General features: G+C 44.2%; 1 protein-coding gene and 1 long non-coding RNA gene across 2 annotated transcripts in view; one reads left to right on the top strand and one right to left on the bottom strand.

The window, feature by feature from the left end:
- Nucleotides 1–3,935: 3,935 nt before the first annotated feature.
- On the bottom strand, nucleotides 3,936–7,285 carry LOC141967968 (uncharacterized). Its single transcript, XR_012634788.1, has 3 exons — nucleotides 7,226–7,285; nucleotides 6,759–6,941; nucleotides 3,936–4,754 (listed from the first exon to the last, which is right to left on the bottom strand). It is a non-coding gene; the product is annotated as an uncharacterized LOC141967968 (long non-coding RNA).
- Nucleotides 7,286–7,401: 116 nt separating this feature from the next.
- The window catches only part of TEX2 (testis expressed 2), a 55,567-nt gene continuing 49,145 nt past the window's right edge, over nucleotides 7,402–13,823 (top strand). The window contains exon 1 of the mRNA XM_074921794.1: nucleotides 7,402–7,513. The gene's annotated coding sequence lies outside the window, so the exon portion shown is untranslated. The remainder of the gene's footprint in view (nucleotides 7,514–13,823) is intronic.

Raw genomic sequence — 13,823 nt, 5'->3', positions numbered from 1 at the left:
CTCCTGCCAGACCGTAGGAGCACACAGCTGCTCCAAGCACTGCCCTCCTCCCTGCATCTTCAAAGCCCAACATTTCAGTTGGGAGAAACCCTGAATGCATTAGCTTCTCCTCCAGGTTTGCCCTTTTGCCTTCTTTCTTGGGGTGACTGTTCCTGTTTCAGTTGCCTGCTTCTATACCAGAGTTGTTGTTTCTTATACAAAGGAATATGCAATGGAAGGCAACGCTAAACCTGTTGGGGTCATAAACTTTTGCCTGAACCCTGTGTCTGGATGGCATTAGGGTTAGATAATCAGCATGTGTCTTTGTGCTGATGAAGAGTAAGACCTTTGCACACTTATTGTCAATGACGAGGAACAGGAATATGTGATGGAATTGGGGCGAGATGAGATTCTCGCTGCCAAAGTGAAGTTTTTACTATATGCTTCCCGTACCACTAGAGAGAAATACGCTGTTGACCAATAAGCAGTATGCATGGCTAATACTGCGTTGAATTTCTCTTCATTCCTTGCCCTACTAATCATATTTAACCTTGGGTTTCTTTGTAGAGAACTGCACGGAAAGTCCTGTTTAAGAAAGGAGGAAACAGAAAGCCTGGACATCATGTGTTTTCTTGCAATATTGCCCTGGACAGTTTCCAATTTGTTAATGAATGAACACCGACATCTAAACTATCCTCAAGGGAGGTTCAAGATCCATTTGAGTTGAGTAAGATGTTCCTAAATAGCTGTTACAAGCCCATACTTCAAAAGAAATACATTTTACTATTTTTAAAACATGAAGAGTTTTGGAAGGCTTTGAATATCAAGATTAATTCTGTCTAGATACAGTAGAAGGCAGTATTGACTGGTGAGTCTTACTCAAATCTGGAAGGTTTTAATATTGCCTGGAATCTGGATTTGATGTTTTAAAAGCATAAGGTATGGCTATGTTTAGTTTACTTTTTTTTCCAGAGCAGAATGTGCATGTAATTATCAGATTCCTCAGCATATCTCACTGGATTTATGTGAAAAATATATTACAGCATCTATCAGCACTTGAAATTTTGACTCAGGGATTCTGGTTGGATAGAATACTGAGCAATGTTTAATTAAGAGATTTAATGATACTCTGAACAAGACATGACTCAGTCTTGAACAACAGGGAACCGCTCCTATATATGAAAAAACCCCAAGGTCATATGGAGCCAGATGTTGCCCTGCACAGTGTGATGCTACTTGCAGTAGGCAGCAATGTAAGGTGGCTGTGGAAGCTGAGCAGAAGGGTCAGGGCAGCTGGGCAGGTTTGGAGACTGGATTATGCACCAGGTCACTAAAATTACAAAGTGAAGCTGAGCGGAGTATTCTCAGTGCCTCGCATTAGACCTCTACCTCGGGTGTCTAAGCTAAGGGGGTACTCTGCAGTCTAGTACAGTCTCTGAAAGTCCTGGTCAGAACTGCCCTTTGGAAGGGAGTAAGAATTCAGTTGTGGAGGCAATTAGAACATTCAGCTTCAGAGGCTGGGTCCAAATCTGTTAGAGAAATGGGCCAGGACAGAGCTGTCACTGGTGTTTGGTTGGTTGTAGAGCGAGAAGGAAAGGATTGAATTTTGGCTGTGATTATTTTCTGTGAATGGACAAGTATTGAATGCTCTGTCAGAGGCAGTTCTTTAACATGGGAAAATATCAGTCCTCTGTTTGCTTTCAAAGCCGTGCTCTTGTTTGTTCCGGGGCGTAACTGCACCTGCGTGTTCTCATTGTTTAAGCCAATCTCCTCAGCAAAGCTCAGTTTCTAACTTGGCCCATTTAAAAGAAGATCTTGCCCCTATTTTATTCCAAAATGCTGGACTGACTGGCATGGACATTTGGGTTTGTTCTACATTACGTGGATATGGGCCACAATGATGCTACGGCTCAATTAAAAGTTACTAATTACTGTTGCAGACTGCAGTTCTTGACACCTTGGTGAAGTTCATGTAAATAAAGGTTCTAGCAACATTCAGGTTTGAAATTACACTGTCTAGATATGTACAACAGCCTAAATGATATCAGCCTTACCAAAAAAAAACCCAAACCCCAACATGTTGTTTACACCTTCAGAACACGAGAAATGCCCTGCCCAGGGGTCCATCTATGCCAGTTCTCCATCTCAGCTGGAGAAACCAAACTCTCTTCAGTGTTTTATCCCTCTGTGGTAACTAAGGATTCACTTCATCCTGCCATTTCTGATTCCATTTTACCAGGTATACATTCAGCTCCAGATCAGATGTTAATGCTCTCAGAACAAAGACATTTGAGCAAGATGTCGCTATTTTTATGATAGTGTTGATGTTCTGACCTCACGCCAACACAATCCAGGAACAATCCCCATTAAGTCTATTGATGTGAGTCTTTCCTCGAAGGGGCCACTCAGGAAACCTTACCTGAATTATCTCTTAAAATAGATTAGTTAAATTCTATTAAACCCTATGCAGGTATTCATATTCAGAATTAAGTGGCATTAATCTGATTTAGTGTAATTCACTCTGAAACTGAAGAAAGCTAAATCAAATGAATGCCACTTTAATTCTGAGTAACAGCACTCATACAGGACTCCAGTGTAACTTCCCTAACCACTTTCAAGTCACACTTGTCATTAATTCAGATTAATTTTTCTGACTTGCCCCGTGAAGACAAGGGACAATAAAATCATCATAGATGACATGACCATATGATCTGCTTCTCCCCCTGCAAAAAACATTATGGGCCCATCTCCTCCTGAATATTGGACAATTGGTTTGGAGTTCTGGATCTGAAGGTTGCTGTTCATTTCTAGTCTCTGGTTGGTGCTCTTTTGCCTTTACTAACCATTTGAATTAAGCACATCAGTGTAGAACCTTAGCCTCTATCCAGGCAAGAGCAGAAGAGTACTGATGGCTGGTGTTAAGGTTCCTGTGGTAGAGCTGTGCATTTGCAGTGTATGTGCCGGGTTTAAATATGTAGCTTCAGCTGTTCTGTATCAGGAGTACTAAATTTACTTGTAGAGTTAAAATAGGTGAATGATTTGGCAGCTAAAAGGTCAGGACACATGCTGTTTGTTTTGTGCTTTGCTTTTCCTGATGAATAGAAAATTACCTGGACCATCTGATATTATTGTCAAGGACTTCTGGAGTAATGCCTGCACAGACAAAATGTAAAATAGTGCCACTGTATCCTCTATACCTTCCCCCAGCTTTGTATTTTGTCACAGTTGCACGATGAAGTACTCCAGCACTCAAACAGCATATATTCTAACTCACAAAGGTCTCTGCGGAGGGAGGGGTATTGACTTCTCCATCATGTGCAGATCAAATTTCAGGCTTTTAGAGTTTTGTGCATTTGCCAGGTACACTGAAATACAGATACCAGCTCCTGCAACCTTCATGTGACTTTGGCTGTATGCACGTGGCTATTCTGCACGGCACAGGGACTCACCTCTTCCCCAGAGATGGATGGCATCACCGCTGTAGGTATGCACCAGCCATTTTCCCTGTCTGGATTCAGTGTCAGGGGGGAGATTAGCCTATGTGAGAAGCATCAAGAAGGTTTTGCAGGCCTGAGAGAAACCAGTGCAAATTCACAGCATTCAAACTGTTTGACCTAGGCTACATTGCAAAAGCACCTTCCCTGGGAACAGGTCTGCCTGTGGGCATCACCTCAGCAGCACGGTTCTAGCTCTGCATGCGCCACTGACCTTGTGTTAGCCTGTTCTGTGAATCCACTTGACCTCCTGGCAGCCATGAGAGAGGCCTCTGCTGTTGCCCTTCTACCAGTACCTCAGCCCACAGTTGCAGGGAGATAGGTGGAAGTTAGAACCTCCTCTGGCTCTGAAAATGTGTCTTCTCTGACGTGTGTGCAAGGACTGGACGAGTAGTAGAGAGCTGTTCCTCAACAGATACTTGGCAATCTAGAAACCTTTAATAAATTTTTAAAAAAAGGGTGAAAGAGAGAGAGGAAGAGGAAGATCACAAGAACACAAGAACAAATGAGGAGGAGAGGATTTAGCTTCAGCTCAGCTTTAGAAATGAAGCAGCAATACAAAAAAAACCCCACAGAGTAATGTGCTTTCGCACAGGAAGCAACAAGCGCTCAGAGTGTCTGCAGGTCCCTGGGGAATTTCAGAAGCAGAGCTGGAGCAAGGCTGGGAGAGCTGCCCCGGGAGGCTCTTGGAGCAGGACGCGACCTGGCTGTGCTCCTCTGTGCCAGGGGGAAGCCAGGCAGCAGCACTGCTGCTGGGGGGGCTGGGATCCGTGGGTTGGAGGCCAAGATGGGCAGATTTGCAACTTAGCGAGTTCAGGTCCAAAGGCAACAGTGAAGCCATGAGGCAGGGAGGGAATGGGGAGGCGCTGAGGACGCTATGGTTTCAGTGTTCCAGAAGCAGGAGATAGGCACACCAGCACTGTGGAAGGAGTGTGGCATTTGGGAAGCTCGTGCTCTTCTCCATACCCATAGTCAGAACCAGCTGAAGCCCACTGGGAAGCCTTGGCCTTGCAAGTGCTTGTTGGGTTGCTCTACACAATGAATGGGCTGGGGGGGCCTGTTTGGTTTTTTCTGTGCTAAGCCTCTTTCCATTGCGTTTAATATTGTACAGATAACAAACAAATAGAATAACTGTAAAGCTGTTCTCACACATACACATAAAACCACGTACGCCAGGATTCACGCGTTCAGGCACAGCTGCTGCCTCATTCCTTTTAAAGCTTCTCAGCGTAAAATTGCGAGCAAGCCTGTCCTGCAGTTCTCAGGTCTTCCCCAGGAGATCTGATGGCAATGAGAGATTTGTGAAAACCATATGGAAACCCAAGTCTCATGTAGTATTCTTTTCTCACAAAAGTACAAGCTTTAAAATGTCCTGAGCTGTGAAATTCTGATGGGACATTATAGAGAAATGAACTGAGCCTCACAGTAGCTCTGGGAGATAAATATTCCTTATTTTACAGCCTGCTCAAGCACTGCTTTTTAAAGGCATTTAAATGTCTCCCTCACATATTCCAAAAGATTAAGTAATTTTTTTCAAAAGCAGCTCCTGACTATAGATACCTATTTCTAGAACCTGCAGGCCTGCTGTTTCTCAGAATGACGTCATATCTATACACAGGATACTGAAATATTAAAAATAATAAGCATTACTTTATTCTCTTGTCTTTTTGTAGGATGGGTGGAATATAAATTATCCAACAAAAGGATTTACTCTTCCAGCACTGAATGATTCAAAAATTCAGAGATTTGTCCTTTTTCCCTCTTCCATCTGACTGGGACTTGCCTTTAGAAGAGGATTCCCAAGGGGCCATAGACGCCATGAAGCTCAGAGGCAGGTGACCTGGTCAGACACAGCTTGTGCCTGGTTTTTCCCAGTGGCTGGCTCCAGCCTTTGCTCAGCACGTATCACTCTGTGGAAGAAGCCTCTGCAGAGCACCTGACTTCAGGTGCAAAAATATTTTTCTTAAGGTCAGGTCTTTTAGGCCATATGTTGCCTAAGTTAGGTGCAAACAGAGGGCAGAAAAAGCTTTGGAAATTCTAGTGAATTGTTTATAGTTTAACCCAGTTAAAACCAACCTGTCTGTCACAGTTTCAGCCATAGTCTCTGTACCTGCAGGGAAAACCTGTTGTTAAGAAAACAACCATTATCTTATCTTCAGACTTTGGAAACGTTAATATCAGCTTTGTATAATGATTCAAAGGTCTGCCTATATACAATGACGGCTATGAAGAGAAACCTGTCCTAGATGATTGCATACGTATATTTACGTATGCGTATATTGTATACGCATATTTAAAATATGTACGTATATTTAAAATATAATGTTGTCTTTTTAATTTAAAAAAGACTGCAGAACAAATAAAGGTGATGCAGTGATGCTCACACAATGCAACCTTTGCTCGGTTGCTTCGACTCAGGGAGACTTAAGACTGCTGGGTTTACTGCTCAGACATCCAACAGCTTGAAGGATCTGGCCCTCCGTTTGATGAGCTCAGTCCTTTCTGCACTGAAACAAATTTTTCCAGGTGCTGACCACTCCTGGTACCTCTGGTTTTACAGTTACATGCAGGAATCCTGGTTTTAAAAACAGCTACTAAGAGCCTTAAAGAACTCAAAGATGCCTGGTGATAATTCACTTCCACAAGCACTGAACTGTCCGTGAAATGTAAACAGAAAAGCAGGGTAAGTGCTACCTGCACCTACTTTTGAACTACACTGGAAAACCTGCTAGTATGTATAATGGCTGGTGTAAGAGGACCCCAAACTGTGGCTGAGCTACAGCTGTAGATCAGATAGTAAACTATATGAAAATTAATACTGTATATTTAACTCCTTGCATTAGCGAGTTTGGAGCAATATTAATTCTGCTCACATATCCCACTAAACATTGGCTAGTAAATAACTTTTGCCTTACCACCTCATAAAGCATCATAAATTTGAACACTGGTATGAAATAAGGAGAGCCTGAAAGACCTCGTAGGATTCTTCTTGTTTTAATTTGAACAGAAATTGTTGATGTAAAGTGAAGTGGGCTGACACAGCCAGATTAATCCATGGGGTAGCTAAAGAAACCTGGGTAGCTAAGGCTGACATCAATCTGACCCAGTGTAGATGTTGTAATCTCATTATTAGCTGTCTTCAGAAGCAAAAGCAATTGAGCAAGGGGTAAAAAGCATTAGTAAGGCTGTAATATATTGCATGAGACGTCATTGGGAAAACAACCTTTTAACCGATTTCCCTCGGTCTGCTTCAAATTGGGAAATCTGAAGAGTAAATAAACTGACCTGTGACACGGTATGTTTCCCAGGTTAACTGCCTGGCTGTCTGGGTAACAGCTGGTTTTTGGCCATTTGTGTAAATCTCGGTCCCAAACCGCTCTATTTCGTGTGCTTGCACCTACATTTTCTGCAGGCAGCAGCTCCTTCTATGGCCCGGTGTACTCAGAGACGGCAGCCGCAGACGTTTACCTGCAAAGCCAAGGCACAAGAGTTTACAGGGCAAACCCCAACCCGAGGCGGCGTTTCCTGGAACTGCCTGCGCGTAGGTGCGGTCAGCACAGAAACCGGGAACCCGGGAGGTTTAACCCCGACACCGGCGGCAGAGCACGGCCCGCGCTGCCCGCGTTCCCACCGGGGCGCTGGTTCTCCAAGTGACCGGCGAGGACGGAATTTCCCGGTCCCGGTGCCGGCACTGACTGTCTCCCCGAGGGGCTCCTCGTTTTGGGGAGGCGTTTCCTCGCGTCACCTCTCACCGGCTGCCTGAAACTTGGGCCTCCCGGGGCGACCCCCCGCTCCCGGGGCGACCCCCGCCCGCCGCCGTCCCCCCGCTCCCGCCAGGCCCGGGCCCGCCCCCCCCCGCCCCGCCCCTCCGGCCGGCGCTGCGGCGGCTCGGGCAGGCCCGGCCCACCGCGGGGCCCGGATTGGCGGCGCCGGGCAGCCCCGCCGCCTCTCCTCCCCCTGCTGCCGCCCGGCGCGGCGCTGGAGGCGCGGGCCGGGGGACGCCGGGGCCGCGCCGGGCAGTGCCATGAGCCGCGGGTAAGGTAAGCGAGGCAGGGCGGGCCCCGCCGCGCCGCCTCGGCCCGCTCCGGGCAGCGCCCGCCCGCCTCGCCGCACCCGCCGGGGCGGGAAGCGCCGCCGCAGCGCCCGGCGTGAGGCGCGGGAGCCGGGCGGGCTCCGCGGGTGCTGGGGGCAGGCGGCGAAGAAGGGGCGTCCGGCGGCGGAGGCGGGCCGGGCCTAGGGCGGGGAGGGCGGGAGGCGGCTCCGGGGCGCCCTGAGGGCCGGTGGGGGCCGATGGCGGCCGTGAGGGGCCGGCGGGCGTTGCTGTCGGGCCGGCCCGCGGGCACCCCGGGGGCTGCGCGGCGGCTGCCGCCGGCTGAGCCGTGCCTGGGCCGGGGCCGGGGCCGGGTGGCTGGCTGCAGGGTTTATTTTTACCGTGGGGGCAAGGCTCGGCGGGATGGAGTTACTTCCTCCTTCCATCGGTGTAACTGAGATAAAGGTTTGGCCGAAGTGGGGTATGCAGTTTGGCAGGAGCACCGCTGAAGTAGAAGCGATCCCTTAAAAACAAGCAGCGGAGGAAACAGCGGTAACGTTTATTCTTGCTGGAGCGGGGGGGAGGATTTCCAGTTGGCTTTTAGTATCAAAGGCGAGAGGTTTTCTGTCTCCTAGAATTGTTTCCGTCTCCGTTGTCCTAGGTGTCGGCTCTTTAGTTTCTGCTTCTCCTTTCATTCTCACTATCATTTGTATTTTACCTCTCTATTGCAGCTCAGTGTCTAAATCTGTTTACTGTGTCTCTTCAGCATGTGCTAAAGTTCCTTCTAAACGTCCGTGCTCAACTTCTCGATGATTTGTATCTGTCAGGAAATGTCTTAAGGCACTCCTGCCCATAATTTAGGGGAGTTAAGTGTACAGCCGGGTTTAATTTAAACTTTTGTATGTAACTTTAGTATTGCAACTGTAAGATAAATCAGCATAAGACTTCAGTGCTGTAAGATTACCCTCTGTTAAGATGCTTTGTCATACTCCTCAGTCTTCACACAACTCCTCTTTCAAGATGATCTTGCCTGCATAACTCGGGAAAAACAAGGCAGACTCACAGTCCCAGGGGCGTATGTTTTTATAAGAAGCTGTAGCACTTTAAAAAAAAATATTAAAATAACTTCGTATTCCTAAACTCCGAATAAAATTGGGGCAGTGTGAGTACCCTATTTCAATTTTCTCTGAATTGAGAATGTGCTAAATTAGAAAAAGCACTTTAAGGGAAAGAAAGTGAACTAATGTTTTTGATGTTAGAATTAACTTTTAAAACTCTGACATCATGTTCTTTTATGGTATATGTTAAGTTACTGTTTTGATTGATTGCAAAGCTGGTCCAACAAGCTGCTCAATTGTGGGTGGCACAGTAATACTCCCAGCAGGTGCTGAGGTTTGAGGTAGGGATTCCTAAGGCAGGGGCAGGGTAAGGCGCTTTATCTCTTGAACAAAAGACCAGAAAGGTAATTCTGTGCTTAGAGACGTCTTATACTGTACTCTTCTGGGGTATGGTATCTGCTGTGGATTGTATTGGTCAACTGAGTACTTCCCTTGTGAACTTTGCTTTTGGTCTATGCAAAGAACTTCTTTAAATGACATATATTGCTTTTATTTCAGGAAAGAAAATCAGTTAATGAAATCCAAAGTGAAAACTTGAGGAAGGACGCACCCCAGTAAAGTACATATATTAGTGGAATAATTATTTTTGCATGAAAACAACACTTAATAGTTTCAAATATTAATAGCAAATGCTTAGTTGTTTCTAACTAAAGAACTTTTAAGACAGCTGTTTTACAAAGTAAAGAGTGTGGAGGAGGAAACAGACAATGTGTAACGCTAGTAAAATCCCTGTTGCGGTAAACAAAGTAATGGGAGATAGAGAAACTTATCTAGTAAATAAAAGGTTATTGTAACTGAAATGAATTTAAAGTCATGTAGCGAGAGGACTGAAGATGCATTGTTGTGTTCAAACAGCTGCTTAGTTGATGGCTTTGGGGATTGTGCTGCTCTAACCTCACCTTTCTGTGCGAACTCAACCAAATCCATTAGATGAAATCAGAAGATTTCTCTTGTAGGCCACCAACCTTATATTGTGTGAATGTGGAGGTGAGCAGTCACAAGCATGGCAGTGAATGTACATAAGGGTATATGTTTCATGTGCTGTTTTTCCCCTGTCCGTTTCTCTGTGTGACATCAAGGACTGAGCTTTAGCCTGTACAGCCTATGAGATGAGTAAATTGTGGTGCTGAGTGCACAGAGGGTAGCAGGTAACTTGTCCAGGAGCTGAAGAAAAATAAAGGCTGTTTATTAGGATAAATTGTAGGTTTCAGAAAAATGAGGAGGAGTATAAGTAAATTCTGGTCTTAAACACAGTCTTGGAGCTTGGAAAAGTCCCTCAAATCTCTCAATTTTTGTTCTTTTCCTTTGGCAAGCTAGAAATTGTGGTATCAGATGTCCACAGTAAGTAGTAATGTTAATTCAGTGTACTCTAAAACGCTTATCCTTGAATAAAGGCGTTGTGTTCTAGAAGCCCTTACTGCCCTCAATGAAACAATCAGATGACAATATATGTTGGAAAATAAGAGCATAATGTAGGCTTAGAGATTAGAGAAATAAAGATAAGAGTTAATACTGTGAGCCTTCATCAGCGTGTACTTGGTATTAGAAATGTAATGTACTCAGAGTGGAAACAAATTCTGGAAGTGCATAAGGATGTCACATGTGCCCAATAATGGGGATGAGCAATGACTTTTCTTACTCCAGGTAAGAATGTAAATGTCACATGTAAAGTGGCCGCTAGAAAGGATGTGCTGCGATTTCAAGGTGGAGGATGGTAGAACAGTGAACAATACCGGGTGTCAGGACTGCTGAAGAATGCAGCACTTAAGGGGCGCATGAGGCAGTTAAGTAAGGCAGTGCTGGCTTTGCGCCTGCTAGATAGCCAGAGACCTCTTCAAAGAAAAGCTTCCATACAGAGTTGTCTGAACTTTGAGAGACCCTCTCGCGTTGATGGTCAGAACCAAACTTGCAATGCTGCGTGCAGCTCACCTTATACCTGGTGTCCTCTCCTTGATAGAAGGCTAGAAGTTGACTCTGTTTTTAGCAAGAGGTTGGACCAGACTAGGTCAAGAGGTCTCTTTCAACACAGATTATCTTGTGATTCTACAGCAGTTATAGAGGAGAAATGACAAGCTTAAAAGTAACTCCCAGGCTACTTGTCGGGCAACATATTTGTCAGATTTTAAAATTCCAGGTAATAAGCAAGTTGTTCATTGCATTTTTAAACTTTCAGTTATCTTTCTGGGGAAAACAATTTATTTGCACTGGCATGTGACATCTAGGAACCGTATTCATGAAACGCTTTGCGTTTTCCAGGGTGCTGTACAATGATTACAACGATGGTCTTTTGTCTAAAGAGCTTATATTTCAAGAGACAACAGATGACTAAATGAAGGAAACGGTGAGACAATATGAACAGACAATGATTTCAGCACATTAATAATACAATTATTAAGCCTTTTTAGGGCATCATGACAAAGGAGAGACTTAAAAGAGAATTTCATGGAGAGCAGTTCAAGATTTTTCTTAGACTCAATTCCTGCAGTTTAATTCTCCACTACTTTTTGTGTGCAGAAAAAAGTTTTATTCTAAGTGCCTTTTTGATTATTAGTGTTTTTCAGCTCTTTTAAACTCTTCCTGAGTTTTACAAAGCTAAGTTGACATGAAGGCTTGCTCCCAGCAAGTAGTCTCGCCCTGTGACATCTGCAGCTCTTGTAGCTATAGTTTTTTGTAGCTTACCAAAGTTTTGTTAAGAAAATACAGTTTGCAGTTTTATATGAAAATTACCACATTCACAACATAATATAGCGCAAAAGCAGTCTTCATATGAGAAAAGTGGTACTTATGTGGACTGGTTCTCTTGAAGTATGTTGTTCAGAAGGTAGCATTAACCTTCATTATGTATGTGTGAGGCCTTGACATAGGTGTTTGTATCCGTAGGTGTCTACTCAAGCATCCCATCTGTGGATTTGCAGAAACAGTGTTAATCAGCTCTTCAAGAGGAGTAGGTATTCTGTAAACAAAGATCTTGTATGGTCTTTTAGTTCTGAGTTTTAGCAGTGTACTTTGAAGATAGAAAATGCTGTGTGTTTTGTGTACCAGATGTGTGCTTGCTAGTACACTGTGCTGTTAAAACAGGATATTTAATGAACTTAGTTCCATCTTCATCTCTCTTTTGTGTTATGATAGAGATTTGTCAGGTAGTATGCCATATACAAGTCCTTTAATGCTGGTGTTTAGGAGGATGAATTGCTCTGTGATGGGAGAAAGGAGTACAGCAAGCAGAGTGGTGCATCTTCATAGTTCTCAAACCATCCTGATGTGAAGGCATGGACATCTTGTGCTGTTTCTTCCGAGTGAAAGGCTGGATCCATGTTCTGAGAAATAAACAAACAATTGTATGCTGTGGGATTATTAGTGTTGAGGGAAGGAAGGGGTATGAAGGCGAGGAGGAACAATGAGATTGCTCAACTAGGTTAGGCAGGAATATTTTTTTATTATAATTTTTTAAAGAGGTCCTCTGGAGAACTTTTCTGAGACTTGACTGGTGGGAAGCAGTGCACAAACTCCAGGTCTGCAAGGCTTCTTCATGCTTGGGACCTTTTCACTGATGGCTCATGCTGTCTCAGATAATGCTGTTTCCTGTCTGAGTGTTGTGTTTTTTAGAAATTGGTGAAATTTGTGGCATGGAGACAGTTGTAGAAGTATTTTCTATTGTTGCTTCACTATTTCTAAGTGTTTTCTATTGTTGCTTCGTGCCTCTATTGCACAGGTCTGTAGGGGAGGCAGCATTCTTGTCAGAATTGTGAATTAACTGTTCTTGGACAGATTGACTTTTTTTTAAGCTTCTGTTAATGTGGCAAGCCCAGAAGTTTGAAGGCAGAAAGTTAATAATTATTGGTCAAGATTCCATTTCCAACCTAAGGCAACAAAACATGAAGACTGCCTGTTGGCTAGGAACATTTAACATTTAATGGCCTTAACCTCTGTGTGGCTGTTTGCTGGGGAGCATCGTGAGGACGGAGATTTAGCCACCTGCAGAGTTAACGTTTAATTATCCTCTTCTTGAGAAGAACTGGAAGTGCATGGAGTTGCTTGGATTTGGGCCAAGCTTTGCATAGCGTAGATGTGAAAGGATCTACTTGGCAAATGAAATTTTAAGTCTTTTAAGGTGATATTAGGTTCTTTCACGCAAGTCATTTATTGGAATAATTTTGCACTGGAGACTGCTATATGCTAACTTAGTTTCAGGAGTTTTGAGCATGCTTACAGAGCAAAATTCCCTCTCTTTGGCAAGCGTAGTAACAATATGCCCAATGTAGTGTAAGACTTGCAATCAGACTAGTCCTGTAATGTAGTATTTACCTGTATTTGTTCCCACACTATCTGCTTTCTCTGTAGTTTCTTGCTGTGGAGCAGTGCTGTTACAGTACTGAGTTATTTTGGATCCCCAGGGCTATGGAGGTACCCCTTTTAAGACCTGATTAACAGATGTATCACCATTTCCCTTGATGGAGTGATGACCAGATCTGGAAAATAAAAAGCAAGTGTCTTAAGTTGAGATTGCTCAATTAAGGCATCTGAGAGGAGTTGCTTAAAAACTTCCCTCGTTACCCAAGGCCAGTCCTGCCTCTGTTGGAAACCCTGGGAGAGAGAAAGCAGAGGAGCAAGTTTTGACAGGAGTAGGTTAGAGTGGCTGAAATATCTGCAGTGTGCAGTAATCTCTGTAAGTTTTGAAGGTGTCTTTTCTTCCTGCTTCACCCCCTGTGAGAAGAGAGATTCTAAGGTGTCAAGTTGTTTACCAGTCATCTTTATTCTCTGGGTACTCAGAATTGTTGTCTCTGACAAAGCTGATGGTTAGTGTCTTTGGAGAGACATGAGAATATAATGGTAAAAAAAGGGTTTATTCTCTGATCTTGCCTGTCTTGCATAACTGCTTCTCAGAATTCCTAGCTCTCTGTTGTCTTTCTCTCCTATTTATTTTAACTCTCTGCTTTCCAGACAGCAAGGTGTGTTATTCTGCTGTGCAAAGTCCAAATCGATTTCTAGCACAGTAGTTAAGTTAGTGTTCTAAAAGACAAGACGACTGATGGACCAAGGATAACAGAAGATCAATAAAACATAGTAAACAGTGGTGTTTTCCTGTAAAGGCCAAGAGGGTAGCACAAATGAATCGTTGTATGAACTGGGCTTTAATATTCATTACCTAGTGTCTCTGTGGTTTATAAACTGTTATGCTCTCTGACCCCACTGGTGTTGGAT

Source organism: Athene noctua, chromosome 18 (genome assembly GCF_965140245.1).
Source record: "Athene noctua chromosome 18, bAthNoc1.hap1.1, whole genome shotgun sequence".
Lineage (NCBI taxonomy): Eukaryota > Metazoa > Chordata > Aves > Strigiformes > Strigidae > Athene > Athene noctua.
The sequence above is the reverse complement of the archived record's forward strand: the minus strand, read 5'-3'. Positions and strand labels throughout refer to the sequence as shown.